Source organism: Pantherophis guttatus, chromosome 4 (genome assembly GCF_059756535.1).
Source record: "Pantherophis guttatus breed Tessera chromosome 4, ASM5975653v1, whole genome shotgun sequence".
NCBI classification, from domain to species: Eukaryota; Metazoa; Chordata; class Lepidosauria; order Squamata; family Colubridae; genus Pantherophis; species Pantherophis guttatus.
In genome coordinates this window covers 90,678,987-90,704,946 of record NC_142066.1, presented here as the reverse complement: position 1 = coordinate 90,704,946, position 25,960 = coordinate 90,678,987, and the positions used below count along the sequence as shown (strand labels likewise).

General features: G+C 46.3%; 1 protein-coding gene across 3 annotated transcripts in view; it reads left to right on the top strand.

Moving 5' to 3' along the window:
• ARPP21 (cAMP regulated phosphoprotein 21) overlaps nt 1-25,960 on the top strand; it is a 468,982-nt gene that overhangs the window by 32,459 nt on the left and 410,563 nt on the right. For all 3 annotated transcript variants that reach the window (XM_087892466.1, XM_087892468.1, XM_087892467.1), the window contains exon 2: nt 1,610-1,781. The gene's annotated coding sequence lies outside the window, so the exon portion shown is untranslated. The remainder of the gene's footprint in view (nt 1-1,609; nt 1,782-25,960) is intronic.

Here is a 25,960-nt window from a genome sequence, read left to right as displayed (position 1 = left end):
AGGGGCTCTTGGTTTCCTTCCAACCGGCTACCCTGGGGCTTAAGGTTTCTTCACAAACGGTGGGTCGTTGGATAAGGGCTACAATTACTACGGCTTATGGGGCTCAAGCCTTGCCAGTTCCTCGCCGCCTGACGGCCCACTCTACCAGGAGTGCGGCTACCTCGGCGGCCTGGGCCACCCAGGCCCCTCTTCTAGAGGTCTGTCGGGCCGCCACTTGGACGTCTCCGACTCCTTTCATCCGCCATTATAAAATCGACAGCTTCACTTCGGCAGAGGCGGCATTCGGTCGTCGAGTTTTCCAACAAGTATGTGCGGGGGATGTCTCCACGTCCCGGGCGGGTCCCTCCCTATAAGTGGTGGACTTTGGCATGTCCCACGTATAACCACTGGCCTCTCCCTCGCTTAGAAGGGGCGTTGTCTTACCTGAACGCCCTTTCTGAGAGTGGAGAGGCCAGTGGTTATCCCCACCCTTTCCGCCGGGCCCTTTTGCTGGGAGTTATCCTTCCTTTCTTTCATTTCAGTTCAGTGACAGCGTCTTCCGTCTGTCCACATCTCGTCCGAAAGCTGGGAGTCAGCAAAAGGAGGAGGACTTTTCAACTGACAGACTCGATCTGATTGGATCGCAGTGGTATTACCCACGTATAACCACTGGCCTCTCCACTCTCAGAAAGGGCGTTCAGGTAAGACAACGCCCCTTCTATTTTCTCTATAGTATGTAGCTTTTGTTTTTTCCTAAGCAAATATGCCAACCATCTGCCTGGTTTATTCGCATTACAAAAAGAATTATGTTTGGCATATTGCAAATTAGTTGCCACCTGATCTGCCATCAACATATTAAATTGCCCTCGCAATAGATTAATTGCTTCTTTTATTTTCCTATCAGTTGGGTTTAAGATTAATAGTTGCTCTTTATTTTTTATTTCTTCTTCTAGCTCCTTCCGTTTCCTTTCCTGTTTACGTCTATATTTGTTATTCATGTATATTAAAATACCTCTCATATATGCTTTACTTGCATCCCATACCGTCTCCATAGGTGTACCTTTATGCATATTCATAACAAAAAATTCTTTAATAAATTGTTTACATTCTTTCACATTTCCCTCATATCTAAACAAATTTTTGTTCAGCCTCCAGGACTTCCTGGGTCCCTTCTCATATTCCAGTTCCATCCAAACCGGACTATGATCTGTTAATGTTCTTGGACATATTTTCGTTTTCTTCACCCTAGAAAGAAAATCATTAGAAATTAGTATAAAGTCAAACCTAGAAAATGACTGATGTCTATCAGAAAAAAAGGTAAAATCTTTCTCTTCTCCATTCCTCTCACGCCAAATATCTCTCAGCTCCATATCCTCCATCATATTAAAAAAGGATTTAAGCAATCTGGCACATTTTGGATATTTTGCAGAGATCTCTTTTTGTCCTTTTTAATATCCATAACTCCATTCCAATCTCCCATCATTATATGTGTTTTGTAATCCCAATGTGTTAATTTAGCATGTAAAGTCTTATAGAAACTTTCTTGTTGCTGATTTGGTGCATATATTTCAATTAATAATTATATAATAATTTAATAATAATAAAGATATTATCTTTTATCTCTCCTTAGTTCCTCGTGGTTTTTCCTTGTGTCTTCATGATTATGGACCATGGTCTCTTGCATTCTATTCACTCATTCCTGGATCATCGTTAGTACGGAGTGGATGTTTTACATACTAAGAGTGGTGGTTGCCTTATCCTTTTCCATGGTTTCAACTGATTTTTGCTGTGTTGGGGAGGCTGTAAGTATCATCTGGTTTGGAGGTATTTTCTTGCTTGACTTAGTAATTGTTGCTGAGCCCGTAGTTGCCATTAGTATTTCTTGTATTATCTTCTCCCAGAGTTTCATATACTGATTACTATTTGGGCTGTTATATTTCTATTGATATTTAAATTCAATTTATAGTTTTCAGTAGTCCCAAGATAATAAACAATTGAGATATATTTCCTTATCACACAATCACTATCTATGTATAAGTTTATATATAAATTCTATCTTTCACCATTCAATATTTTTCAAAATTCTTCAAATATTAATGACTATTTGTCCAAATTAATCTTTAAAAATAAGGAGGGGTATAGAGGGGAGGGAGTGAGGGAAAAGTCTAATGCTTCAGCAATTCATCAATTGATTGTCTTTATAATTAATTATTTAGTATCCTATTTAAATTATTATTAATTACTATTATAAATATCAATTACCCTTAATTACAATACTTAATTTACTTAATCTGTCTAATATAAATCTTCAAACTTAAACGTACAAAAACAGGATGATAATTAAATGCCAAAGTAATTCTCTGAGTAGATATAAGACTCAGTTAACAATTATATATGAGATTTCAAAAACAATATATTTATTACTTTTTAATCACTGATTCAATATCAAGTTTAATTGCAATTAATTTTACTTCACCATTGATTCTTCTTCCTCTAGGTCACTCTCTTCTTTTTCAAATTTGTGTCCTTCTGATTTATTTTCTCTGCTATTTACTTTCAATGTCTAGCGTCCACTGTCTTTTAAATTGAATATCCACCAAGTTTCAAAAACGTCCACCTCTCAAAAGATCCTGGTCCAAATATCTGAAAATCGCCCAAATCTCATCCAAAACTCCAAATGTCCAAAGGAAAAAGTTATGTTTAATTTGATTTAGTTCCAGAAATCGCTAGCTTCCACTTAAACAGAGTTTTTTCTGTCTCTCTCTCTTCTGGAATCTGCTGATTGTTAATTGCCTCGTCACTGTCTCCACAGAGGGCAAAGTCCGTCAAATTTCTCTCTTTCTCTCCTTGAATCCTGTCTCTCCTCTGCAGCAAATTATCCTAGATCTCAATTTTCTCCGGGTTCACTTTTTCGTACTGGGTTTCCTTTGGATTTCCTCCGATTTCGCCAGTTGTTAATTTGTGCGCTGTCACTGTCAAGATGACTTCCGTCTCCACTTAGTTTCCAGTCGCTGCTTGTTTAGCTATATTTCGCTTCTTGATTGGAGTTTACTTTCTCCCGCCTTTAATCCTCACGTTATAGATGGCTTTTGGGTTCTTTTTTCTTCCGATCTTTCCACCGGTGTCTTCTTTTATTTGATTTTCGCTTCCCTCTTAATCAGCTGTCAACGTTTCTGGCCAGCCGGAATGGCTGGTTTTTCCCCGATCAGGATTAAGGGGGTTTCCCTGAACGTTTGGAGGGATTGCTGTCCTCTCCGAGGTCCTCGGAGTTTCCCCTTTTTTCTATTGACTTCTCCGAGGTCAATAGTGCCTAAATCGGCTCCCGAATCAGGGGTATTAGGGACTTGCAGAGCGGAGGTCCGTTCCCTTTTTCCCTAACATGGTGACGTCGCCGTCGGAAGTCCTCCAATATTTGCCAATTTCAATCTTATTTTAATGTTCCCCAAGTTCCAATTTTAAAATTCAATCCAGTTTAAAAAAAAATCTCTATTGCAGCGCTTTAATTTTAAACTTTTCTTTGTTTTTCCTTCAATGTTCAAAAGTTTTAAAATTATTTCCAATCCTCTTCACCACTATTTTGAGTTTCTTCTTCTAATAATTTAGATATCTCCAGACAGATTGTAAACCAAAACTCAATTTCTGATTCGGGCTTTGACACTTTAAACTTCCGCTTTGTTCTTCTCCCTCCATTAACATTCCCCACCGCCCATTAGCTGCTGTTTCTTCTCTGGGGCTTCTTTTAACAATTTAAAAATATTTCTTTTTTTACCTGTGAGCTGGCCAATCATTCACCCTCTACCAGTACTCTGTCCAAATCACCACTCCTGCTCAATCCCCTACTCCGGAGTGTCTTATATTCCAAAAAATACAGTAACTCAATTGAAATTCCACATATGCTTGACTTTTTAGCTTCAGTTAAATATTATATGGAGATCTTAAATATATTTCAACTTCCTGTGTTCATAGAATTCTTAACAAAATTGCCTGAAAATCAGTAATTTTTTCAAGTACTTTTAGTTAAGTCATTCAAATTACATGCAAATTTATTGAATCTAAATATTCATTTTTTCTGATATATTAAGTAGTAAAATGTGATCTTGAATTCTGTTGGCTGAAGAATTTGGAAACTAAAAGAAGACGAATTATTAACATAAATCAGATGACGTAACTTGTACATTCACATAGAATATTTTTTTGCAAAAAGATTTATTTAAAAAAAATAAATAAATTTAGTAGGGAACTTTTTGGGAATTATAGGATGCCATTAATAAATAGTAGTAACCTAAACAATAAAAATAAATGGTTTACACCAGCTCAGTAATCTTTTGATGTTCATGACTAAATCATTATGTATAACTTGCATGTGTGACTGTACTATCAAATAAAATGAAACCCTATGGGTATACATATATTCACATACATACATATACAAATCGTTCCGTTTCCTCTTCATCAATGAAAGATATGCTGGCAATATATCAGTGGTGGGTTGCTCCCAGTTCGCCCCGGTTTGGGCGAACTGGTAGTGGTGGCGGCAGGAGGCTCTGCCCACCCACTCAGACGTCATCAAAAACCTTCTGCGTATGTGCAGAAGCGCTGTGCGCTCGCAAAGCGAGCACGTGCACCTGTATACTACCAATAGTGAACCAGTAGTGCCGGGATTTGAAACCCACTACTGCAATATATCATTAATTCAGTTAAAAATAAATATATAAACTATTAATAAAATATGTTCAAGAAACAAATCATTTTAATATTATCCTGGTGTGTGTGTGTGTGTGTGTGTGTGTGTGTGTGTGTGTGTGTGTGTGTGTATACCATATATATATCCTGTTTCCCCCAAAATAAGACATCCCCTGATAATAAGCCCAATCGGGCTTTTGAGCGCATGGCAATAAGGCCAAGAGCTTATTTCAGGGTTTGTGATTCGTGCTGGAGCCCATCCTCAGGGAACTTCTTTCTAACAGAATGTGTGTTAGAGATTGTTCGTGTCCTGTAGCATAGGAATACTGTCACATATAAATTATACCACAAAGAGAATGCAACAGGTTTATATGCACTTTGGAACAGCAACAGTTTCCCTCAGAGCTTCTAGGTTTCTGGAACTGGAACATTTTCTTCACAGAGCTGATTAAAGTGCCTGTCAGTCTGACTGGCTATTGGTCAGGCCTATCATATTGGCCATCAATTCAACTAATAATCTCTTTAAAAATAGGCTTTCTGTTTTATAATACAGAGAGGGAAGTTACTGTCAATATCTCCATTGAAATAAATGAGCAAACAAAAATAATACATGGTTGTGGCATATATAGTGAATTATCAAATTTTTACAAGATTTTAACATCACTAGTATGTTTTTGAGGGGCAGACATAAATCTATTAAAATCAACAGCCCTGTCAGGGCTGGAATCCTGAGAAATACACAGCAATTCTCCAGCTAGGGGGAAACGTCAGTCAGAGTGGGAAGAGACGGTCTGTCTAGCGATTGACTGAGTCTGCCATCTTAAAAGCTCCGCCCTCCCGGGCCGCCCCAGTTCTTCGACTCGGTCTTCGCGTGACCGAGCGTGTCTTCCATTGCTGACAGCTCTTTTTGATCTATTTCGCTCAATTTCCACTTCTCCGGACTGCGATTACTTCAATTCAAGCGGCTGTGTGATTCCTTTCGCGGCAGGCTTCTCAGCGCCTGTCAGCTGGAGCCCCCACCTTCGGAAACAATCACGCTGCACTTCAAAGGCCTTTGCCTAGCAGCACTTGTCGGCTGGAATGGCTGCTCGCCGATTCCTTAGTCGCACTAATAGCCGGATGGCTAGCGACCTTTCGGCGCCACATTCTTCAGCGGATTGGCGCTTTTTCTGCCTGGGGACTTAAGATAGGCGGTGAGGTAAGAGTGGTGGGCTCATCAATCTATTCGCCATTATCGGCTGCATCTAATTGACAGCGCAAAATGGCGGACACCACGAGGCGCAACGGGGGACATGCCAGCTCTCCCTCACATCGCAGCCGCCAGGAGAGTGATCCCTTAGAGGGACCTTCTACAACTTCCCAGGGCGCAGGATCCCCTCCTCCGGCGAAGAGATCTAGGAAGAAAGGGGCCGCTGTTTCCTCGGTCTCTGCCCCCTCTCGTGAGGAGCAGCGCCGGCATAACGCCATTGAGAAAGCCTTTCTTAAGGCTCAGTCTCAGGTCCATCAAGAGGCAGACCCTCCCAGCTCCAGGGCCAGATCTCCCTGCGTGGTTAGGGACCTCTCTCCTGATCCCCCTAGATCATCGCCTGGGATCGCCCCCTCAGATTCTCATAGACTTTTTGAATCTCTGCCTGAACCGGAGGCCTCACCTCAGTGTCCACCTTCTGATCCTCCTCCTCCTCCCCAGCCTCTGCCTCCAACTCCTCTGGTGGATTCCTTAGAGGCCCTTATCTCTCGAACTATTCATCAGAGCATGGCGGAATATCTTCTCCAGGCTCTGCTTTCTTCGGGCCCCTCTGCTACCTCCCAATCACAGACAAGGGTTAGAGAGGGATCTCATCTGGATCAAGATCGCTTGGCTTACCATGAATTAGCCGATCATACCTCAGTCTCAGAGGCAGATGACTATCAAGACCAGGCTTGGTCTGATGATGAAGGCCTAGGCCCTAATCAGCCCTCCTTCATTGGGCTCTTCAAACCGCAAGTCTTTCGTTCTCTCCTCTTCAAAGCGATTGCTACGACCCGTTTGGGTACACCATCTCCTTCGATCCCGACTGCTCCCTTGGATGATCCGTCTACTGCCATGTTCGCCGAACCCACCATCGATCCTGAGACAATACCGGCTCCCAAGTTGTTCACAGACGTGGTGCAGCGTCAATGGAACCTTCCTGGAGCTGGCCCCAGCCCAAATGGCTTGGACAAGCATCTCTACAACTCTGCTGCTCCCTTGGCGGACCTTTTGCAGGTTCCCAAAGTTGACCCGCCCATTTTGGCTTTGACTGATTCATCACAACTTACTGGTCCAGCGGAGGATTCCCTTCGGCCGGAAGATAAAAGAGCGGAGAAAACCCTTCTCCAAGGGCACCAAGCTACAGCATGGTCTATCTGGGCCTCCACCCCGGCCTCATTCTTCAACAGAGCTGCCCTACTTTGGCTCAAACAACTTCAGGCCAGGCTTCCTCTATCCGACTCTAGGTCTCACCAGGACCTGAATAAGATTACGGCTGCCCTCGAGTATTCGGCAGATGCCACGCTAAACTCTGCACGTTTCTCGGCCCGGGCCTTGGGATCCAACGTAACATCTCGTCGGTTGTTGTGGCTCCGGAGTTGGCAAGCCGACATGCGCAGCAAGTGGCAGCTGGCTTCCGCTCCTTACTCATCAGGAAACCTGTTTGGACCGGCCTTAGATCCTCTTTTAGTAGAAACCAGGGATCGTCGCAAGATTCTTCCTCCAGCCACTCGTCGAGGGGAGTCTCGTTTTTCTTCGTCTTCCAGATACCAGTCCTTTCGGCCCTCCGGCTTTGCTTCATTCCAACCTCGCACTCAACGCTCCTATGCTCCCAGATAGCAACAGGAACTCCAGGTCAGGCAGGGGTCTAGATTCCCTTCCTGTCATTTCCCTCGCGGAGGGAGGGGAGGGCATAACCCCTGTAGATCTAGATAGACCGGCTCCCTCGGCTCCTATTGGTGGCCGTCTCTCTCTATTCTTGGCTCAGTGGGAGGCTTCCACCGATGACCCTTGGGTTCTTAATACCATAGCCTTGGGTCTCTCCTTAGAATTCTCCTCCTCTCCCCCTTCTCGTTTTGTTCCCTGCCCTGTTTCCCGGGATGGCCTCAAATGGGACCTCGTTTCGGCCGCAATTGAACATCTCTTGGAGATTGCGGCCATCGAACGGGTTCCCCTTTCCCAACAAGGTCAAGGGTTTTATTCCCGTCTCTTCGTAGTCAAAAAGTCCTCCGGGGGCTGGAGGCCCATATTAGATTTAAAAGCCTTGAACCGGCATGTTAAATATCGCTGGTTCAAGATGCAGTCCCTTGCTTCTATTCTTGAGTCAATTCGGCCTTCTGATCTAATAGCATCCATTGATTTAACAGAAGCCTACCTCCATGTTCCCATCCTTCCCGCTCACCGCAAATTTCTTAGATTTGCCTTCCGAGGGTCCCATTTCCAGTACAGGGCCTTGCCCTTTGGGTTGTCTTCAGCCCCTCGGGTATTTACAAAAATTATGGCCACCCTGGTCGGCCACATTCGTACTCGCCCCATTCGGCTCCAATTTTATTTGGACGATATTTTAGTTATGTCCTCGTCCCGGGACGCGGCCCTGTCCGATCTAGCCTCTGTTCTTCACTCCCTCCAATCTTACGGTTTTTCTATAAATTGGTCCAAGAGCCATCTTTCCCCTTCCTCACGTATCCTTCACTTAGGGGCTATTATTGACACGGCCTCCTCTCAGGTATCTCTTTCCCCCGAGCAACAGGCGAGTCTGCGCTCATTGGCCTACAGATGCTTTTCTTCGGGTTCTGCATCCATTCTGACCTGTCCCGCCTATTGGGTAAGATGGTGTCTACCTTTGGCATCATCCCATGGTCTCGATTGCACAACAGGGACCTTCAATGGCTTCTGCTGCCCTTTCAAAGGACACTACAAGACACTTCTACCCATCGAATCCGGCTGCCGGATCAGGTCATCCACTCCCTTCATTGGTGGACCTCAGACGCCTTGTCCCGCGGGTCGTACTTCAGGGAGCCTCAACGTCTACAGCTGACCACAGATGCCATATAGCTCAGGGTCGGTGGTCAACCCAAGAGTCCCTCCTCAACATCAATCTGTTGGAACTACAAGCCATACGACTAGCTCTGCTTCATTTCCAAGATCACTTGGAAGGGATGGATGTCCTGGTCCTAACGGACAATACCACTGCCAAGGCCCATGTGAACAAGATGTGGGGAACTCGGTCTCGGGCCCTAATGGATGAGGCCCGCCTCCTGGGCCTCTGGGCCGAGACTCATCTGGCATCCATCAAGGCAGACCACATCTCCGGCGAGGCAAATGTCCAGGCGGATTCCCTCAGCAGGCAACTGGTAGACCAAGGGGAATGGTCGATCTCTCCCGACCTCTTTCTCGAGATCTCCTCCAGGTTCGGGATGCCAGTCCTCGACCTGTTCGCTTCCCGGACAAATCATCAACTGCCCCGTTATTTTTCGAAGTTCCTGGATCTGCAAGCGGAAGCCACGGATGCTCTTCACAGCAGGCCTCCTGTATGCGTTCCCCCCTCTACCGGTGATCCCCAGGGTCATCCGGAAACTTCTAGCGGAGGAAGCTCAATTAATATTGATCGCCCCGTATTGGCCCATGTGACTGTGGTTCGCGGACTTGATGTCCCTTTCGGTCTCGCCGCCTTGGCAAATCCCACCCTCCAAGATACATCTGTCCCAAGGGGCGCTCAGCCACCCGGACCCGGCCTGGCTTCGCTTGACCGCCTGGCGGTTGAGCGGCTCCTGACAGTGGCTAACGTTCCTCCGGAGGCCATTCCTACGATCCAAGCCGCTCGCCGCCCTTCCACAGTTTGTATCTATGAACACACGTGGCGTGCTTTTACCTCTTGGTGTGCCACAGTGCCAATTGCTCCGACTTCGGCCTCCATACTTCATGTGTTGGCATTTGTTGGCATTTCTCCAAAATGGCCTCGACAAAGGTCTGGCACCAAGTACCTTGCGGCGTCACGTAGCGGCCATCGCTTCAATTCTGACCTGCGGTTCAATGGACTCCATATCTCGCCATCCTATCATATAGACCTTCCTTCGTGGAGCGACAAATTTGCGGCCACCAACAATCCATCGTTATCCCTCCTGGAACCTTAATAAGGTACTTACCGCTCTCATGTCGCCTCCGTTTGAGCCGCTTCGATCAGTCTCCCTTCAGTTTCTTTCCTTGAAGGTTGCCTTTTTGGTGACGATTACATCTTCCCGCCGTATTTCTGAACTAGCAGCCCTTTCCATCAGGGCGGACCTATGTATTTTTCATAACGACAGGGTGGTTCTCCGGCTAGACCCGTCCTTTTTACCAAATGTTAACACCCCGTTTCACAGAGCGCAGGAGCTTGTTCTCCCAGACTTTTGCCCTCGACCTTCACATCATCTGGAACGTTCATGGCACACCCTGGACGTCCGCAGGGCTCTTAAGATCTACATTGCTCGGACGGAACCCCATCACAAGACGGAAGCCCTATTTGTGGCATTTCACCCTACCTCCATTGGTTCCCGGGTGTCAGGGACAACTTTGGGTCGCTGGATCAGGGCTACGATTTCATTGGCCTACCGCCACTCAGGCTCGGCACCCCTACGCCATATTACGGCACATTCGATTAGGAGCGCCTCGACATCCGCCGCCTGGTCTACGCAGGCATCGCTCGAAGAGGTCTGCAGAGCCGCCACATGGACGACCATAAGCCCTTTCGTCAGGCATTACAAGGTTGACGCCTTCGCGTCGCCGACGCAGCTTTTGGCAGACGAGTTCTCCAGTTGGTATACATTGCTTGAATGGCCTTCACCCTCTCTGGTGACATCAAGCTTTGGTATGTCCCCACTCTGACTGACGTTTCCCCCTAGCTAGAGAATGGACGTTGGTCTTACCTGATACGTCCCTTCTCAGCATAGGGTAAACGTCAGTCAGCCCCTCCCTCGTGAGCGGTCCGCTGCCAGCTGGGTGTGTGTGGATTTTTAACTCTCTCTCGTTTCAGGAAGACACGCTGAATGAGTCTGCAACTTCGCTCTCGCCGAAGAACTGGGGCGGCCCGGGAGGGCGGAGCTTTTAAGATGGCAGACTCGGTCAATCGCTAGACGGACTGTCTCTTCCCACTCTGACTGACGTTTATCCTATGCTGAGAAGGGACGTATCAGGTAAGACCAACGTCCATTTTGTAAAACTAGCATTTTTATTGTAATTTATGCTGACAGAGATTTCAGTAGTTAGGAAAGAAAAGTTCCAGAACAGGCATGGAATTTAATAGCAGCAAATTGAAAAACATGCTAAAAATTATTTTTTGATGCAGAATGATAGAGTTTTTACAGAAACAGATGAACGTACAGTTTAGTACCTCCCAAATTGAAGAAAAGCTAATTTAAAAGATAAGTAGTCAAGCATTGCAGCAGTTTAGTGTCATATTTATCCCCCTGCGTACAAAGCAAACATATATAGTCATCAGCAGATAACTCAGTGATAAAAAATAAAATATATCTTCTATCGCATTACAATGCAAATCCTACCACTGAATTTGGATGCAAGTATGTATACTTTACAATGTGACATTATTTGTACCATGTCCTCCACAGCACACTCCTATAGTTGACTGGAGGCACTATGAGTAAGCAATTCCAAGGTTCAGGAATTCCAAGGTGTTCTAGTTTGTATAAGGCTGCACAGGTACGTAAATTGGGGAGGTTACTCCAATTTGTCTCTAGAAGTGCAGATCTACTCTGTAGTAAGAAAATTTACATGTGGTCACTGACTGGTGAGCTATATCTGTATCTGAACCTAGTCAGCTCCACTTAGTGTGACTTATGACAGAATAGTGATGATTGCATAACTGCAATGTATAATATGTGAAATTATCTTTCAAGATAGCCTATAAAAGGCAGGTGAGTATACATAATCCTTGATTTATGACCAGTCACTTTATCATTCAAAGTTACAATGGATTCAAAAATTTACTTACAACCCATCGTTAAAATTACAGTTGCTGCATCAGCCCCACAGTTAGTTGACCACATTTTGCAACATTTTTTGCCCTTTTCAGGCAAAAAAATGCCCATTGGATAACCTGTACCCAGATTTACAGCCATGTAACTCACTTAACAATCATGCAATTTACTTAACAACCATGGTGACTCAGTTAATGACCATCATACAAGTTGTTGCAAAATTAAGTCCAATCATGTGGCAACTCAACTTACAACCACTATGTCTTGGGACCAAAATTCCAGACACAATTGTGATCATAAGTCAAGGACTACTTGTAAATTATTAAATAAACAAATATACAAAACTATGTAATATTGGTCCTAAAAATGCTACTTCGCTTAGCTGTGAGTTACTGGTCTAGTAGTATGTGCTGATTTTTTCTTCTATTCAATCTGGTCTGATTCTTGGATGCCCCCTGCGCTTTTCTTGGCAAGGTTTTTGAGAAATAATTTGCCATTACCTCCTTTCTAGAGCTGAGGGAAAATGACTATCCCAAGGCAGTTGAGCTGGCATTGTGTTTAATTTTACATGCTGATACTACTCTCCAAGGCTTAGAACTAAAGTTCTGATGGCTTAGAGCTCTGTTATTTAAAATATTACCTGCCAGTGCCACCCAACCCACATATTAAGATGGGTTCTTGTTCTCATGATATAGTCTGTAGGTTCAGTTCATGGTAATATGGCAAGGATTAGAGATTTCTTACAATTATGGCTCTTAGCCAGTGAAAATGAAGCTGACATCTTCATGTCTTTTTTAAAACAACTAAAAGACATTTCTGCTTCTCCAGAATTGTAAACAATTGCTTGGACCTTGAACAATTTCTTTTTGAAAATGAAATTTCTTCAAAACAGTGTTATTATTTATAGAATTTGGATGGCTTTTTTATTAATTTATATTTTTGTTCTGGGATCCTTTCTTCTGGTCCTCTTGGGAAGGAAGAACAGTAAGAACAATACATAAGAAATGATTTAGCGATAGAAGGATAAACGCAAAACGCTAGAATCATAAACAGGCATAATAGTATTATACATTTAAGTATTATTTCTACATCTAAATAAAGGCCACATCTATAGTCTTTTGCCGTACTTCTAGAACTCATCATGAAGGCTAATGGACTTTTTAAAATTTCTGACATAAACTGGCATATAATAATATTTTCTACCCTATATTTCTTGCCACATCATATTCATTTAATTATACTGTAAATATTTTCAAGTTTGAAATATCTTCCTGCTTTTCTGCATTATTATGCATTAATATTATCCGTATTATCCATACGGAATCTAAATTATCGTTAGCTATTGATTCAGTACTTATACAAAAGTAGTATAGAGAAATTTATTTTGTGAAATTCCATCATCTAATTAACTTTGGAATTTCACGGAATTGAATGTTATAGGATTTCAGAAACAAGTCATCAAATAAATTTATTTTTTTTTCTATCCAAATCTAGTTTATTCCAATGCTTTAATGTTGGACTTTAATCATCTTTAGATAATGTTGGAGATGTGACTGCTTAGATGCTACATATTATCATATATGGTGGACCTGCAAAAAAGCAAAGGCTTTCTGGATAAAGATTTGGTGGGTTATGCAAAATGTTTTAAAGAAAAAAATTCAATATTCTCCTCAATTGTTTTTATTGGGCATAGTTAAGGGCTTTTCAGTGGGTGAAACAAAATTGATATTGTATATGGTGACAGCAGCTAGGTTATTGATTGGTCAATATTGGAAAAGGGATGTTATGCCTACAATTCAAGAATGGACTTTGAAGATGGCCAGTTTTGCAGAAATGGCGAAGATATCAGCATACTTAAAAGACCGGACTCAAGAGACTTATGTATGGGAGTGGAAGAAATGGATAGATTATGTGCAGAATAAATATCAAACTAGGAAGTACCAGATAGCTTTTAGCTGAATGTTGTGTAGAAATGTATAGTATATAGGGGGTAAAATAGCTTATTGTTATGTAGAAATGTATAGTACACGGGGGAGAATAGAAGGGTGGTAAAGTATGATATAATATAATTTGGACGGATTTCACCTTGGGGAAGTCATGGGAGGAGGGGATTTGTAGGGAGGGTTAGGGAGGGAAGTGGGGAGAATGGGAAAATTTGTATTTGCAAAACTTTTTCAATAAAAAAGAAATGCAAGTAGAAAAATAGGGACCATCTTTGGTGGAAAGGTAACAATGTTCCGTGCGTCTATGGTGTTTAGTCATGCCGGCCACATGACCACGGAGATGTCTTGGGACAGCGCTGGCTCTTTGGCTTTGAAACGGAGATGAGCACTGCCCCTAGAGTCGGAAACAACTAGCACATATGTAGAGGGGAATCTTTATCTTTACTCCAGGAAGAAGCTAATGATGCATCCAAACACGTGTGTAATTTGGTAGAAAAGGCAGAGCATAAATTAATTTTGAGAGAAAAGGTTGGCAAATATGCTACTTAATAAGCCAAAATCAATTTGAAGCAGATTTTTTTTTAAAAAAAATTAACTCATACAGTCAGTAGACATGAAAGAAAGAGACTGATCACATAATTGATATTATGGTGTTAACAAGTATCCACTGCTGCATTCCTTGTCAATTTACTGAATCTGTTAGTTTCTGCTAAGGCTTACGTACTTTTGTGCCTTACAAACCATTTGTTTGCTCTTAAATAAAATATGATAGCTCTCTGCATGAACCTGCATTATTTATGAAGCTGTTTCCTGTCTTCTTGTATGATTTAGAATATTCTAGGTGTGGCAGTTTGCAGCCACAATTTATATTTGGGGATGTTCAAAGCTTTTTGCTTGAGTTTGTTGGAGAAATAATGATGATCTTAATTTTTTTTTCTTAAAGGAAGATGGGCCATATATTAAAGAAAAAATATATAGTATTTCCGAAGAGGTTAGCTCTGAATTTTTGGAAGAAGAAAGATAGCTTTCTCATTATCTTGTAGCTCCTTAATGTCTTTAAAGAACATGTCTTTCTCTAAGAGTTGGGAATGCGGAGATCTGATTTAAGGGTCGGTCTAGATATCCTGTTATAGAGTTCAAAAGAAAAGGGAAAAGGAAAAAATAACTCAAATTAAGAGAAATCTGAACAACACATATCTTTCTTAGAAAAGAAAGATACACATATTGAATCATTTCTAAAATTCATACTGCTTCTGAAAATAGCTGAAAATTCTGTTACAGCTAAATTATTTGGCAGCAACATTTTATCTTTAATGCATACCGAGGCAAACGTGAATTTAGCACTCCACTAACTAAAGCACTCCAATTGCAGAACAATTGAATTACGGATATCATTTTTGATAAGCCTGGTTGAGCCCGGAGGGAGGGGTCCCTCTGGTAGAAATGTGGCCACCAGGCTTCCAGGCATTCCGTCAGCCGAGGTCCCGGGAGGGGTGGGGGAGTAGCAGTTATTATTAGAGAAGGCCTTAGGCCGAGGGAGGCCACTGTTCCTCAGACGGCCGGTTATGAGACCCTCCTTGTGAAGTGGGGTCATGGGGTTCAGAGGGGTTTGCTGATCACGTACCTGGCTCCCTGCCATGTGGCAGCAGCCCTGCCCGAGCTACTCAACGTTATCGCCGCGGTGGCGGTTGATACCCCCAAACTTATGGTCATGGAGGATTTCAACCTGCCGTCCGTGGGTGAGACATCTGAGGTGGCTCGGGAGTTCATGGCTTCCATGACAGCTATGGATCTGACCCAGCTAATTCATGGCCCTACGCACATGGGGGGGAAACACACTGGACTTGATTTTTGTCTCTGGACAGTGGCTGAGTGATCTCAAGATAGGGGACATAGTCATCGAGCCCTTGTCATGGTCGAATCACTCTCTCCTTCGCCTTGACCTTCGAACCGCTGCACCCCGCCGCAGGGAGGCGGAACCGATAAGATGGTACCGCCCCAGGCGCCTGATGGAACCTGATAGTTTCCAGATGGAGCTTGGGCCAATCCCCGAGGTTCTGGCTCACACCTCGACTGGAGACCTAGTGGCCGCCTGGGATAGGGCGGCCGCTGGAGCTCTGGATCGAGTCGTGCCTTTGCGGCCTCTGACCCGGCGCCGATCTCACCTGGCTCCTTGGTTTACTGAGGAGCTGAGGGAGATGAAGCACTGGAAAAGACGCCTAGAGAGTAGTTGGAGGGCCAGTCATACTGAATCTGACCGGACACTGGTAAGATCTCATATTAAGAATTACCTAGTGGCGGTAAAAGCAGCGAAATGCACTTATCTTGCTGCTCTTATTGCGTCATCAGATAACCGCCCGGCCGTCCTGTTTAGGGTGACCCGCTCCCTGCTCCACCAGGAAGCGAGGGAGGACCCCTTGGAGGGAAGAGCCGAGGATTTCGTTCAGTATCTGTATGACAAAATCACTCAGATTCGGGAAGATCTGGACTCCGACTGGGTAGATCCAGAGGGGATGATGGAGGCAGGTCCTGAGAATGTTATCTGGGATGAGTTTGATTCTGTGACCCCTGAGGACGTGGACAGGATTCTGGGTAGACTGAACGCGACCACATGTTTGTTGGACCCGTGCCCCTCCTGGTTAGTGCTGGCTTCCCGGGAGGTGACACGAGGCTGGCTCCAGGGGATTATAAATGCTTCATTGGGCGAGGGTGTCTTTCCCACCGCCTTGAAAGAGGCGGTGGTGAGACCTCTCCTCAAGAAGCCTTCCCTGGACCCGGCAATACTGGCTAACTATTGTCCAGTCTCCAACCTTCGCTTTGTGGCGAAGGTTGTTGAGAGTGTGGTTGCACGACAGTTTCCCCAGTACCTGGATGAAACGACGTATCTAGATCCATTCCAGTTGGGTTTCAGGCCTGGGTACAGCACCGAAACGTCATTGGTCGCGTTGGTGGATGATCTCTGGAGGGCTCGGGACAGAGGTTGTTCCTCTGTCCTGGTCCTATTAGATCTCTCAGCGGCTTTTGATACCATCGACCATGGTATCATGCTGCACCGGTTGGAAGAGTTGGGGGTGGGAGGCACCGTACTACAGTGGTTCTCCTCCTTTCTCTCCGACCAGTCGCAGTTTGTGTTGACAGGGGGGCAGAGGTCGACCCCGAGGCCCCTTATATGTGGGGTGCCACAAGGATCGGTCCTCTCGCCCCTTTTGTTCAATATTTATGTGAAGCCGCTGGGCAAGATCATCCGTGGTCTCGGGGTGGAGTACCATCAGTACACTGACGACACCCAGCTGTACATCTCCACCCCAGACCACCCCAACGATGCTCTTGAAGTGATGTCCCGGTGCCTGGAGGCCGTATGGATCTGGATGGGGAGAAACAGGCTCAGGCTCAACCCATCCAAGACCGAGTGGCTGTGGTTTCCAACCTCCCGATATAGTCAGCTGGTGCCATCGCTGACTATTGGGGGCGAAGCATTGGCCCCCACGGAGAGGGCTCGCAACTTGAATGTCCTCCTGGATTTACGGCTGTCTTTAGAAGAGCACTTGACGTCCGTGACCAGGAGGATTTTTCATCAGGTTCGCCTGATCCGCCAGTTGCGTCCCTTTCTGGATCGGGACTCGTTACGCACGGTCACTCATGCTCTCGTCACCTCCCATCTGGACTATTGTAACGCTCTCTACATGGGGCTCCCCTTGAGGAGCACTCGGAGGCTCCAACGGGCGCAGAGTGCGACCGCGCGGGTGGTGATGGGAGCGACGTGGCGCTCCCATGTAACACCTCTCCTGCGCGAGCTGCACTGGCTCCAGGTGGTCTTCCGAGTGTGCTTCAAGGTTTTGGTTATCACCTTCAGAGCGCTCCATGGCTTAGGACCTGGCTATTTGCGGGACCGCCTGCTACCACCAATAGCCTCCCACCGACCAGTACGCTCCCATAGAGAGGGGCTCCTCCGGGTGCCGTCAGCCAAACAATGTCGACTGGCGGCCCCCAGGGGGAGAACCTTCTCTGTGGGGGCACCTACTATCTGGAACGAGCTCCCCCGGAGTTACGGAGGATTCCGGATCTGCGTACCTTCCATCGCGTGCTTAAGACGTTCCTATTTCATCAAGCTGGCCTGACCTAAACTTTTCCTCTTTTAAATGGGAATTTTAAATTTGTTTTTAAATTATTGGGGTTTTAAAATGGTTCAGCCAAATTTATTTAATTTGTTTTATCTCTATTTTAAATTTTGTATCTATATGTTTTATTTTATGGCTGTTCACCGCCCTGAGTCCTTCGGGAGTAGGGCGGCATACAAATTTAATAAAATGAAATGAAAATGAAATGAAAACAGAAATGTTTCTCTAATGCAAACATTTTTGTAACAGAAGACAAACTCAGATATACAAATGATAATTTCCCTGGATTTTGGCTTATTACATTGTAGAAAAGACGTAAACTACACAAAACATTTCTGAGGGGACAACTTTTATTCAAGAAATCCAAAATAGTAACAAAGTTTTGATAATGGCACACTTCCATTTTGGAACAAAGGTAAGAAGTTACATATTTGTTCCATAAGCATAGCATGCTTAGCTGTGCTATAAAACAAAATACCATAAATATGATAAAATAAAATTATTTCACCATGACTGTGGTATATTATTATCAATAATGTTTTCTTGATAAATTATTGTAACAAATACATATAGTTTTTTAAATTAGTAATTGTGGAACGTTAGTGGTATGCCAATGTGTAGATTATCTGTTTATGTAGCAATACTGTTTTTTTCCTCCTCTTTGTCTTAAAAATGGGTATTTAAAATTATTAATATTTGAGAAAAGTTGTTTGCTTGAATTTTTAATAATCAGAACATCAGACTATATACCTTTTATAATTTTGAACTGTAGTGAGGTACAATTTTGGGAAATAAATTCCCACTAAGGTAATGGAATTTGTTTAGTAAATGTACACTGAGACTGGAGCAATATTATGCTTTTGTGATTTGTATAAATCTGGAACTCTTCGAATATATCTTGTAATATGACAATTGGATTCTGCAGAATAAGCCAGGTTTTAAGGGGAAAAAATAGACAGCATGCATGACTGCTTCAAAAAGAAATTGCCTCATCTTTTCTAATCTCTCTGAGATTAGAATACCTACCATAAATAAATTTGTGAAGGAAAATATTTCCCTGATTCTTCAGAGCAGCTAATGAAATTGAACAATTGCATTTTTATTGGTAGATGTTACAGGGAAAACAAATGCTTTTTTTTTCATGGTACACTGCTGTACAATTTAAAACAGGTTGGTTGGTTGCAATTATAAACAAAGTTATATTCAGATTAAATTTCAATCTCTCTGATCTATTAAAAGTTCTACATTTTTAAAAATTATTTTGTTATTGTGCTTTTACTATTTTAATCTTTTTTCTATAACAAGCCAGCATATGCCTGTTAAACGCTAGATCAGTTTAGTCTAATGGTTAAGGCATCAGCCTAGAAAGCAGAAGACCGTGAATTCAAGTTCCACCTTAACCATAAAAGCCAGCTGGATGACTTTGGACCAGTCATTCTATTTCAGCCCAACTCACCTCACAGGGTTGCTATTGTACAGATAATAAGAGGAGGAAGGTATGTTGCATATGTTCACTACCTTAAGTTATTTGTAAAAATAAAGACAGGATACAAACAAATAAATAAAATCCCACTGAAGTAGCATATAAACCTACCATAGACAAAAAGATCTCCTTTGGTTTAAATTTAAAATACGGTCATAATATTTAGTGCTATTTTCTCTTTACTGGGTTTTTCATATTTCCTGGGTTTTATAATATAAAAAAGCAAATCAAAATGTTGCTTAAAAATGATGAGTGGCAGAAGTACATTGAATATTTTTCCACCTCGCTGCTCAGACACTCCTCAGAATGGGTAATGGTCATTCCTATTTGCGTGGCTGAGTGTCAATCATATCCCTCTGGAGCTGGTACCGCCCTCCTTCCTGCTCCTACGCCAGTCTTTTCACTCAGCCATTTGCGAGAGTTCTTGAGTGTCTCTTTCTCAGTTAGTTTTTCTATTATACAGTTTTATTTTCGTTATTTTTTGGATTAGACCTTTCAGATTGGTTTGCGGAGGCTGCGCTTTGCCTAGCTTAACTTGGGTGAAGCTAGTATGTGCGGAACGGCGGTTCGGGGCTCCGGCCGCCGTTTGCGGCTTGGCTTTGCTGGTGGTACTTTGAAATTCGTTTTGCCGCCATTTGATTGCTGCTGGGGCTGCTTGACTGACAGCAACCTCGTTCGCCCGCGCAGCCTCGTCAACAATCCTTGCGGCTTGAGTCCCTGCCAGCTGGCATACTCATTAGCCGAAGAGTGCCTTAATTCAGCAATTTCGTTGTGTTAATAGTCCTGCCATAGGCGCTTTGTTTCGCCTGGCTTCGGACTCTCTGAGGATCTCCTAACGGGCCACCATTTTGTCTCTAACGGCCCGCCATTTTGTGCTGTCCAGTTTTTGCCGCGGCCTGGGCTTTGGTTTCCAGGGTCGCTGTCCAGAACTTATCTGCGCTTGGCACCTGTCTGGAGCATCTTGTCTGACAACATTCAGGGAAGTAATCACCTTTTCATTGTCTTTTAATAGATATATATATTATATCAAAATTATTAATATTAATAATAATAAATGAATCACTGGATGAGGACTTGTGCCATCATTCTGATTGTGATCCAGTGGTCTCCCATGATGTCGACCAGGATGGTGAGCCTCATGCAGACAATCCATCTGCTTCTAAAAGGTTGTCATTGGCCTCTGCCAACCCGGCCTGTGTCAGGGCTACGTCATGCTCTTCCAGCGCTGCCAGCCACAATTCTCAGGCTTCTAGGCCTGCTCCTGAGGCTACCTTTACACCTACTGCGGCCGGCCTCCGCCCTGAAGTGGGACCTGCCCTTGGTCAGCCTGTGGATTCTCCTCCCTGGTTGGGAACGGCAGGCAGCGCGGGTAAACTCAGTCAGTAGACCAATCAGGACCGGGTCTGCAATGACGTTTAGCCCCGCCCTTCCTGCTGCTCTCTTCAGTTTATCGACTCGGTCGACCTGGACGGTTTAGTCTCCTGCTGTTCTTCAAAAAAAAAAAAAAAGAGCAAAACAAACAAACAGCTCTTTTAAGAGCTATCTGGGCGATCGAGAGGCCTTTCGGCTTGGAATCTCCTCCTGTTCCCTGGACGGCTCCTAGCGTCAATCAGGTTGCCGGCTGGCTCCTTATCAGGCTGGGCCCACGAGTTCGCTCCGGAGCCCTGTCCTGCAACGCGCTCGCCCCCTCTCGCCCTTGCTGACGTTTTCGCTGCTATTTGTCAAGCCTTTGCTTAGCAGCTTTTGGCGAGCCTCCTGGCGCTTCGAATTTTCGCTGATTTGTCGTGTGTGGTGCGCAGTGAGTACTGGGGCCTTCCCTCCATTTTCTCCTTCGCGCCAAAACTTGATTTGCAAGATGGCGGACTCCCGTTCATCCAGAGCTGGCCGTGGGACTGTCCCTAGTAATTCAAGGAAGCGCCATAACAGCGATCCTGGGGAGGGCACTTCAGGGCTTCAGAAGAGCCATAAAAAGCCCCATAAATCATCTCAGCTTAAGAAGGATGAACAGCGTAGGCACAGGGCGTTGGAACGGGCCGTTCAGAAAGCGCAGCTGCAGGCCGCCAAGGAGATTGTTGTTCAACCCCCTCAGGCCTCTACTCTGGATGCTAATTCCCAGGCTGCCCTTATTCATGTTCAACCCCAGGCCACGCACAGATCTTCCCTTTCACCGGATCGCCTTGAAATGGGGGCTTCTCCCTCTTCCAGTGCAGCGGCCATTCTGTTTGCCACCCTACCCCAGGAGGGTCTCTCTCATGAATCCACCATTCAAGCTCCATTACCTGCTGTTTCTTCTGTCTGCCAGCCCCCCCTCCTCCCCCCCCTCCCCCCCCATCTTCTGTCCTTCCACCACCTCCCCTCCCTGCTACCTTGGAATCCTTGCCTTCTTCTATTTCTCCTGCCCTGGCTTCTCTTATATCATCAGCTATACGCCAGGGGATCTCTGAGGGCCTCAACCAGCGTGCGGAATCGGAGGTGGCAGACTACGCCAGTCAAGTCAGTGGTTTTTCCCACAAGGGAGCAGCTTCTCCCCACCTGGACAGACCTTGCTCTCCAGCTTCTGCTAGCCAGGCCTCTCTGTCCGCTGAGGACCTTGCCCTGGACCAAGAATGGTCTGATGATGAGGGTCTGGAGCCCGATCAACCAGCTTTCGTTGGCCTTTTCAAACCCCACCTATTCCGCTCCTTGCTCTTTAAGGCCCTATCTGTCACCAAAATGTTGCCTGCTCCCACTTCCCAGGGAGCGGCTTCCTCCTCTGATGACCCATCTGCTTCTCTCTTTTCAGAACAACCTAGCAGAGTGGATACCTTGCCTGCACCGAAATTATTCACGGATGTGGTAAAGAGACAATGGGCCTCTCCGGGCACTGGCCCCTTGCCCAATTCTCAGGACAAAAAGCTCTATGCTATTCCTACTGACTTTTCTGACTTGTTGCAGGTGCCGGTTGTGGATGCTCCTGTTGTGGCCTTAGCCTCCTCTTCCCATCTTGCTGGCCCTCCTGAGGAGTCATTGCGTCCTGAGGATAAACGTGCCGAGCGGACTCTGATCAAAAATCATCAAGCTTCTGCATGGGCGGTAAGAACCGCTTCGGCGGCATCATTCTTCAACAGGGCATCCATTTTGTGGTTGAAGCAGCTGCAGGACCGCCTCCCGGCCTCTGACACACGCTCCCACCAAGACATTAATAAAATTCTGGCCGCAATGGAATTTTCGGCTGACGCCACCCTCAACACGGCTCGCTTTTCAGCCAAGGCCATGGGGTCTTCCGTCTCCTCCAGGAGGCTCCTCTGGCTCCGCCATTGGCAGGCTGATGCCAGGAGTAAATGGCGTCTGGCAGCTTCTCCTTACGAGGGTAGGTCCCTCTTTGGCTCCGCCCTCGACCCTATTTTGGTGGAAACCAGGGATCACAAGAAAATTTTTCCAGTTGTTTCCCGTAGATCGGATTTTCGTCAACAGCCTTATTATCGGGCCCAGTCCTTTCGTCCATCTGACAGCGGCACCTCCTACAACCGCTCCTCTCGCAGCTTCCCCTCCAGAGGGATGCAGAACCAGGACTTTCAGGTCAGATCCCATCCCAGATTCCCCCCGAGACGGTTTCCCCGCGGCGGCAGAGGCCGCCCCTTCCGCAAATCTCGTTAAAGGAATTCCAGACTACTTGGTAGGGGGCCGTCTTTCCTTTTTTTCCAGTTCCTGGGACGCCACTACCTCTGATCTTTGGGTTTGTTCTACTGTTCGGGAGGGTCTTCGTTTGGAGTTTAGTTCACCTCCTCCTCGGGTTTTCGTCCCCTGTTCTCTCTCTCGCGATCCTCCTTCCCGTGCCCGTATGGAGGCTGCTGTTGCTCACCTTCTTAAAATTAAAGCCATCGAGTCCGTTCCTCCATCAGAACGCAGGTCCGGTTTTTACTCTCGCCTCTTTCTTGTCCCCAAATCCTCGGGGGGCTGGCGGGCCATACTGGACCTGAAATCTTTGAACCGGTTCATAAAATACCGCCGGTTCAAAATGCACTCCCTTCACACCATCTTGGAGTGCATTCGTGAAGGTGATTTCCTTGCCTCGGTCGACCTGACCGAGGCCTATTTGCATGTCCCCATTTTTCCACCCCACCGTAAATTTCTCCGTTTTTACTTTAGGGGCTCTCACTATCAATATAGGGCTCTCCCTTTCGGCCTTTCCTCTGCGCCCAGAGTCTTCACTAAATTGATGGCGGCCCTTGTCGCTCATATTCGGTCCCTTCCCATTCGTATTTTATTTTACTTGGATGACATTCTCATCCTTTCCTCCTCCCTTCCCGGGGCTCAGCAGGATGTCTCTACTTCTATCCGTTTATTTCAAGCTCATGGTTTCCTAATCAATTGGGCCAAGAGTTCTCTAACGCCTTCGACCCGTCTCCAGCATTTGGGGGCTGTCATCGACACGGTGTCATCCATGGTGTTTCTTTCCCCGTCGCGTCAGGTCAGCTTATCTGACCTGGCTTCTCAATGTCTGGACGGCCGGCCCATGTCTGTTCTTGCTCTCTCCCGTCTTCTGGGGAAAATGGTGTCCTCCTTCGACATCGTCCCCTGGTCCCGCTTACATAGCAGGCGCCTCCAATGGTTCCTTCTTCCCTTTCAGCGTTCTCTATCTGTTTCCTCGTTGCGCAAAGTCTCCCTTCCTTCGAAGGTTTTGGACTCTCTAAAATGGTGGTCTTCTTCGGCTATTGCCAATGGCACCCTGTTTCGAGAACCTCATCGGTCTGTTCTTACGACTGATGCGAGCCTTTCCGGCTGGGGGGCGCACTTAGATTCCCATATGGTTCAGGGCCTTTGGACCGCAGCGGAGAAGGACTCCTCTATTAATTTTCTGGAATTACGGGCGATTTTTCTCGCCTTACGTCATTTCCTTCCCCTTCTTCAGGGCAAGCACGTTCTTGTGTTAACCGATAATGTTTCCGCCAAGGCCCACGTTAACAGGCAGGGTGGCACCCGCTCTAGATCCCTCTTTCACGAATCCTTACAACTCGGCCTCTGGGCCGAGACTCACTTGGCCTCTCTGACGGCTTCTCACATTTCTGGCAAATCTAACGTTCAGGCTGATTCTCTTAGCCGCAATTGGGTGGACCATTCTGAATGGCAGCTTCACCCTGACCTCTTTCTGGACCTTTCTCACCGCTTTGGCCTTCCCGAGGTTGACTTGTTCGCTTCCCACTCCAACCATCAGGTCCCTCGTTTCCTTTCCAGATTCCCGTCACCAGGAGCAGAGGCGGTGGATGCCCTTCGCTCTCCCTGGCCCCGGGGGGTGCTTCTTTATGCCTTCCCCCCCCTGCTTCTCATCGCACGGGTCCTCAGGAAACTCCTACAGGAGAAGTCGGAGCTGATCCTCATAGCTCCTCATTGGCCTCGCCGGCCCTGGTTTTTGGACCTGGTCTCCCTGTCCACGGCCAGTCCATGGCGAATACCGGACGAGCGAATTTGCCTTCTGCAGGGGGCTCTGGTCCACCCAGAGCCCCAATGGCTACAGTTAACCGCCTGGAGACTGAGCGGGGATTCTTGACGAGGGCCAACATCCCCCCTGCCGCCATCAAAACCATCCAGGCGGCGCGGCGCCCCTCCACAGCTCGTATCTACGAGTCTACCTGGCGCTCCTTTTCATCATGGTGCTCGGCCCGCCAGGTTTGTCCGACTTCGCCCTCGGTTGAGCACGTCATCGGTTTTCTCCAGGAAGGCTTCGACTCTGGCCTTGCCCCTTCTACCCTGAGGCGGCAGGTAGCGGCCTTGGCTTCCATCTCCGCATGTGCTTCTCTGACAACTGTTACCAAGGATCCTCTGATCCGCCAATTTCTGCGGGGCGCTTCCAACTTGAGCCCCCCGGTCATTCACCGTTTCCCTACCTGGGATCTCTCAAAGGTCTTGTCCTCTCTCACTCAATCGCCCTTCGAACCTCTCCGGACGACTTCCCTGAAATTTCTCTCCTTTAAAGTTTCGTTTTTGGTGGCGATTACATCCGCTCGTCGCATTTCCGAACTGGCCGCCTTGTCGATCCGACAAGACTTATGTGTTTTCCATCACGACAAGGTGGTCCTCCGTTTGGACCCCACGTTCCTTCCCAAAGTGAATTCTGTATACCATCGATCACAGGAGGTCGCCTTGCCCAATTTTTGCCCTCGCCCGTCTCACCGGCTCGAGGAACAGTGGCACAAGCTCGACGTCCGTAGGGCTTTGCGGATATACCTTTCTCGTTCTGCCTCCTTTCGCAAAACCGAGGCTTTATTCGTCTCGTTCCAACCTACCACGATGGGGATCAAGGTGTCTGCTCCGACCTTGGGCCGATGGATCCGGGCCACAATTGCCTTCTCTTATGAGTCACAGTCGCTTGCGGTCCCCAACAGGGTGACTGCACATTCCACCAGGAGTGCAGCCACCTCCGCGGCTTGGGCTACTCAAGCGTCCTTGGAAGAAGTCTGCAAAGCGGCGACTTGGTCTACCCCGACACCTTTTATTAGACACTACCGTCTGGATGCCTACGCGTCGGCTGATGCGGCGTTCGGCAGACGGGTCCTACAACGGGTCCATGTTTCCTGATCTGCGGCTCGCCCGAGTACTGCCCTCCCGTTGGACATCAAGCTTTGGTATGTCCCGCGCTGCCTGCCGTTCCCAACCAGGGAGGAGAAAGGGCGTTGGTCCTACCTGATACGCCCGTTCTCTCCCGCGGGAGGGAACGGCAGGCAGCCCCCTCCCTATTGGGGCTGCGCCTTCGGGTGTCGGGGTGGGGTGGGTCGTACTCACCTTTCCTTTCTATC